Source organism: Mandrillus leucophaeus, unplaced genomic scaffold (genome assembly GCF_000951045.1).
Source record: "Mandrillus leucophaeus isolate KB7577 unplaced genomic scaffold, Mleu.le_1.0 Scaffold460, whole genome shotgun sequence".
Lineage (NCBI taxonomy): Eukaryota > Metazoa > Chordata > Mammalia > Primates > Cercopithecidae > Mandrillus > Mandrillus leucophaeus.
The window spans coordinates 951,404-958,017 of NW_012104921.1; the positions used below are offsets into that span (position 1 = coordinate 951,404).

Genomic DNA, 6,614 nt, shown 5'->3' on the forward strand with positions numbered 1-6,614 from the left:
AGAGCCATGCATTTCTCAAATATCCTTTTACAAGGACATTCTATGGGAGGAATCTCATTAAAAAAAATTCTAGTGCTTTTCTCCAAATTTTGGTCATTAGGTTAACAATCAGACTGATTTTACATTCATTTTTCAGTACACTGCCTCAATTTATATTATATCAAATGAACATTAACATGCTGTGCACACATACACACATATACAGATTGTGTTAGACATCTGACTGGCCACGGCCCACAGGGTTTGGAAAGAACAAAGGAAGGGAGCCCTTTCTAAAACTAGCTTGTCCCTTCTCACCAAAAAGGAATAATCTTAAAACTTATCTGACGCTAAAGCTGGACACCGTGACATGCACCTGTAATCCCAGCTACTCAGGAAGCTGAGGCAAGAGGATCACTTGAGCACAGGAATTCAACAGAAGCCTGGGCAACATAGTGAGACTTGTCTCTAAAAAACACTTATCTGAGAAGTACAGGTAGTACACATGGTTTGCTTTTTGAAAATCCATAACCTGGGACATTTGCCAGATGACCAAGAAAGGACACAAAACAAATTCCCTTTTCCTTCATATAATTAATTGCAGGGATTTTTCCTTCTGTTTACTATTTCTCTCCCCAGTCTAGCTACAGACACTACTGTTCTAGAACTCTATTCACCGCTAGCGATAATTCCCATTTCTTTTTTTTTTTTTTGTCTTTGTAGATGACATAATTTTTTTTTTTTAATTATACTTTAAGTTCTACGGTACATGTGCACAACGTGCAGGTTTGTTACATATGTATACTTGTGCCGTGTTGGTATGCTGCACCCACCAACTCATCAGCACCCATCAACTCGTCATTTACATCAGGTATAACTCCCAATGCTATCACTCCCCCCTCCCCACTCCCTATAATAGGACCCGGTGTGTGATGCTCCCCTTCCCGTGTCCAAGTGATCTCATTGTTCAATTCCCACCTATAAGTGAGAACACGCAGTGTTTGGTTTTCTGTTCTTGCGATAGTTTGCTGAGAATGACTGTTTCCAGCTGCATCCATGTCCCTACAAACGACACGAACTCATCCTTTTTTATGGCTGCATAGTATTCCATGGTGTATATGTGCCACATTTTCTTAATCCAGTCTGTCACTGATGGACATCTGGGCTGATTCCAAGTCTTTGCTATTGTGAATAGTGCCGCAATAAACATACGTGGATAATTCCCATTTCTTACCTCAGTCTAATGACTGGGTTGATGACCAAGTCTAGAGTGATCCTTCTTGGCCTTCCCTGTTCTTCAGACCCCAATTCTATCCCCAATTACCATTCAGCAGTGAAAAGAAAGACAGAAGGGAATAAAGAGTTATACCTCCTTTCTCCCTACTTCTCAGGAGGTAGAGGGAATGATAAACCTTTCTCTGTTGCAATGCTACATTAGGAATATTCCAGATTACGAATTAGATAGGGTTTGTGAGACAGAAACCTACCTACCACGTAATATCTATAGAAAAGTGTACCCCCACAGTTGCAGTCGTGAGCTCTCCGAATTCCTGTCTCTCTGCCAGCATTGCCTGGATGGCCTCCCCAAATCGCGACCCAGCCACCACTAGCATCGCAGCCTCCTATAAAGGAGCCGAGCCAAGCTGGGGTGCCGCGCAGGGTCCCATGGGCAAAACAGCAGGAACTCATGACTCATGATGTGTGGTGACAAAGGCATTTCTGCCTTCCCTGAAGCAGACCACCTTTTCACATGGGTAGCCATCCATGGAGCAGCCGGCACAGTCTATGAAGACCTGAGGTATAAGCACTCGCTAGAGTTCCCCAGTGGCTACCCTTACAATGCTTCCACGGTGAAGTTCCTCACATCCTGCTACTACCCCAGTGTGGACACCCAGGGTATGCATATGCCTGGACATCCTGAAGGACAAGTGGTCTGCCCTGTATGACATCAGGACCATTCTGCTCTCCATCTAGAACACTCTCCATCTCCAGCCTACTAGGAGAACCCAACATTGATAGCCCCTTAAACACGCATGCTGCCAAATTCTGGAAGAACTCCACAGCTTTTAAGAAGTATCTGCAAGAAACCTACTCAAAGCAGGTCACCAGTCAGGAGCCCTGACCCAGGCTGCCCAGCCTGTCCTTGTGTTGTCTTTTTAACTTCTCCTTAGATGGTCTTTTTTTGTGATTTCTGTATAGACTCTGTATCATGAGCTGTGGTATTATTTTTGTTTTTGTCTTTTAAATTAAGCCTCAGCTGAGTCCTTGTGATGTATATTAAATAAATACATTTTGGTCATTAAAAAAAGTATATCCCAAGCTACAATGAACCTAGAACCAGACTTTCTGGATATAACCTACACCTAAGTTGAAGACTGTTTATATTCTAGCCATTCCTGTTTTTTTCTTACTTCTTCACATGTTTCATTTCTGCCATCTTTCAGGGTTGTATTTGGATATCCAGGTGGGTAGCACCAGTAATGCTGTATTATAACCATCTGTTGCCTTGTATAATATAACAAAATAGCCGTTTTTAATTTATTTTCAGTTATTCAGGTGTGCATTTTGCTGCAATTCATACTGGTGGGCTTGCCACTATATGCATGGGTTTGTCAATGTGAAAAATTACGTTACAAAAAACCAAGATGGTCCATAAAATTTATTTAAAGGTGTTCTATGATACAAGTGGCTGAAAATATTTACTTGTTGGGTTCCCAAGCTACAATGAACTTAGCTCATGTGCCATAGTGACTTAGGAATCTTGAATAAAATTTCTCTTTTTACTTCTACCTCTCTTCTGTGCACAGATAGGACAGTATACTATCAAGGTGAGAAACCTGGTTATATCTTCAATTTCCACAACAGATTATCAATCTTACTAGTTGGTTATCTCATTTCCAAATATATGCATTTTTTCTCTCAACCAAGAGCATCGAATTTCTAGCATTCCAGGCCCAAATCAGAATGTATAACCTCAACTTGTTATCTCACTCCTATCAAAAGTCAAAATGAAAAAATGATATTACAGATTATTCAAAGAATATGCAATCTTTCCACTCCAGATACTAAAAATTCTATTCTTAGTTTAACAACAGGACATATACAGAGGAACCATTAGAGGGCAATAAACTTAGACTTTGCTACGTCAGTAACTCATAGAACTGCTCTCATTGAATTGTATTTAATATTATATCCTTGGCTTTCATGAAAGCTGCTATATGAAACAGTCACATGAAATCTATAAGGGTAACTGATATTGAATACTACATCATCATATCACTTAATTTATTCTAGATAATGCCCAATCTGAGCAATGTCTTTTGTAATGTGATGCTAAGAAATGGTTTGCTTAGAATAAAAAACAGAAAATCTTTCTGACAGAAGGTTTTTTTTTGTTGTTTTTTTTCAAAATCTTAATCATCTCTCTCTTTTTTATCTTGGCTGTGAGAAAATTCAAAGCCAAATTTGAGAATTAACATTATAACTATTGAGCTTTTACTGAATTATTTTTGAGCTTTTATTGGATTGTTTTCATTCTATGTGCTATTTGAGGGAGCTGCCTTAAATCTATTTTAGAATATGAACACAATATTTAATCTGTAAGTTTATCCTATGTATTGACTTGTGCTAAAAATATTTAAATTCAGACTAAAATGATCTATATAATAAAAAATTTAAAATGTACACAAAGTGATCTTTATAGATGGCAAGTATAAAAAATATAAACAGAAGTGACCTTATTATCATGAAATAGTGAAAACTGCTTTATGATATTTCTGTGACATTTGTAAAGTGTTGTCTTGTTTTCTATGGCTCTCAGAAATCATTTCGTTTTAATTTATTCAACCAGTATGTTGAGCACTTTTTTTTTTTTTTTTTTTTGAGACAGAGTCTCACTCTGTCATTCAGGCTGGAGTGCAGTGGCACCATCTCAGCTCACTGCAACCTCTGCCTCCTGGGTACAAGCAATTCTCATGCCTCAGCCTCCTGAGTGACTACAGGCATGTGCCACCACATTCGGCTAAGTTTTGTATTTTTAGTAGAGATGCAGTTTTGCCATGTCGGCCAGGCCGGTCTCGAACTCCTGGCCTGAAGTGATCTGCCTGCCTTGGCCTCCCAAAGTGCTGGGATTACAGGCGTAAGCCACCGCGCCCAGCTGAATGTTGAACTCTTAAAATATATACTTAGAAAAAGAACAGCAAGTTAAATCCCAAATAGGCAGAAGAAAATGAGTAATAAAAATTAGAGCAGAACCAGTGAAATTAAAAACAGGAAATCAACAGAGGGAAATCAACAGAGAAAAATCGCAGACTATAGAGGTTCCCTACTATTCTCTATATTTTGTTATTTTTATCTTTTATGAGATGGGGGTCTTGCCATGTTGGTCAACTGGACTTGAACTCCTGGGCTCAAGTGATCCTCCCACCTCAGCCTGAGTGGCCGGGATTACAGGTGCATGCCATCACACCTTGCTTGGTTGTTATTTTTTCAGTTTAAATTATTCTTAATCCTATGGTTACTCCAAAGGGATTACAAAAGAGCAAGCAATTCTCACTGAATTTTAGTAGATATGTTTTACGGAACTACAGCATGGTAGAGAGAACATGGAACTTAAAAACCCAAGTTAAAATTCAGGCTTTAGTAGATGGTCTTAAGCCAAGTATTCAGTATTTTTGAGATTCAATTCCTCTGTAGAATGCGGGAATATACCTATTATGTTAAATATCTAACATAACAGTGAAAAAAAAAAGTTTATTCTCCTTTTAAAAGAAAAAAAAACACCCCACATCTTATGTTCGTATTTTCAGCCAAGGATTAGTTCTGTTTCTCTGGGGAATCCTGGCTAATACAGGTTGTTTGCTTTCTCATTATTGAGTTTTGAGATGTCTTTATTCCTCTGAATTTAATCTTTATGAATCTATTAAACTGGGTCTTGCTAAATGACAATGCTTCATCCTCACAAAAGCAGGTATTAGGGAAGTGAGAGCCAAGAACAAGAGAAAGTTGATTTCATACTCCTTTTTTTTTTTTTTTTTTTTTTGAGATGCAGAAGTAGTTACAGAAATTCACAGTAAGGAGTTGAAGGATATTCCACTCACTGGAGAGCTATCTTTTGTCATACTTGCAATAAAAAACAAAACACTTCAGATTCTCATAGTAATTAATCTTATTTTGAGATGGGAAGAGATAAAAGACAAGTGATAGCTCATCCACTGTGACCTTTCTGATACAGAATATATTTTTCCTCTGTCTTGAAGACACCAAGGTAATAAGAACTTTCACTTGATATGTATACTGGACAAGAGATCATTTTAAACAAATCAGCACAAAATCCAGCCAGAGAAATGTTCTGACTTCTAGTATAGTAAAAGACCTCTAATGTGATCAGGAGCAATAGTGATCAGTGAATCAAAGTCAGTTAATGTTAAAAAAAAAAAAAAAGTCAGTTTATGTGAAGAATAAAACAGGATCTATGCTGTATGTTTTAAGACCTAAAATATACAGTCTGTCAATCACTGATCTATGTCCAAGGTTTCCTCTTTGAGTATAGAGATTCACTGACTGACATTTTTTTTTCTTTCTTGCATAAAGCACACCTATTGGAAATCACCTATGATTTCCAGGTTCGCTTCTTTTGGAGTGTAATAAAAAATTTCAGAGACATTGCAAAGCAATTTCAGTACAATATAGTATTTTCTGAGGTTTTCCAATCTTTTATGGTGAAGGTTTTTTACCTACACCTAATTCAAACAATATTTAAAGACTCATGTTCACTGAGTCTAAGATATGCAACTTAGTTTTATAGAAACAATCTTCTTTTCATACTCATACAATTGACACAAATGCATTAAAACACAAATAACTCATTAGTAAGCAAAAAAAAAAAAAAAAAAATCCAATCATGAGAGCAGAAAAAGGCACAGGATAATAAGGAAATTGTTATGAGTTATCAACATGTTAATAATGTGGCTACTGGCCACTATGGTTTACAGAGGGCAACAGTTAATTTGGTGTGTTGACTAAGTGGAGATCAGTTAAGAGAGTTTCTACTTTATTTTGAAAGCTTATCTTCCCCATAAAAATATAAGGCAGTTGAACCAAAAAATAAAAATAAAAAATCAGTCCTCAGAAGGAACTCTAGTGAAAAGCTAGCATTGCCAACAAGGGTTAAGCCTTCTTTAGAGTACAGACATCACCTAATCAGATGATGTCTTAGATCTAATTCAGTCCCTATAAGACTGTCTATAAGAACCAGTAAAACAAAAATGAGGATCCAGTAACAATTAAGCCTTGCCTCACAAAGTTTATTGATACCTTATTCTTTACCAGCTATATCCAGTTGGTTGGAGCATTTAGATGTGGGTGCTCTTCCTGTAAGGTGGGAACACTGGAGGAAAGAACACATGACACCATTTCCTCTCTCATCTCATCAACTATGCCTTACAAGTAGGTTACTTTTCTTTAGGTACCTGGGGCTAAAGAGTACTTTATTCAGGTTAGCTACATAGGTGAGCTAAGAATAATTAAAATAGGCTGTCTACAAATTATGTAAGTAATCCCAGAAGCCATTCTTTAACGACCAGCAAGTGGGAAAGTTGCATTTCTATTAAGGATGAAAAAACAACTAAAGAAAG

General features: G+C 37.3%; 1 protein-coding gene and 1 pseudogene across 5 annotated transcripts in view; one reads left to right on the forward strand and one right to left on the reverse strand.

Annotated features, from left to right (window-relative positions):
- Positions 1 to 6,614, reverse strand: part of SCFD1 (sec1 family domain containing 1) — a 113,033-nt gene that overhangs the window by 52,236 nt on the left and 54,183 nt on the right. The gene's annotated exons all lie outside the window — the stretch shown is intronic.
- On the forward strand, positions 1,555 to 2,101 carry LOC105549988 (annotated as a pseudogene).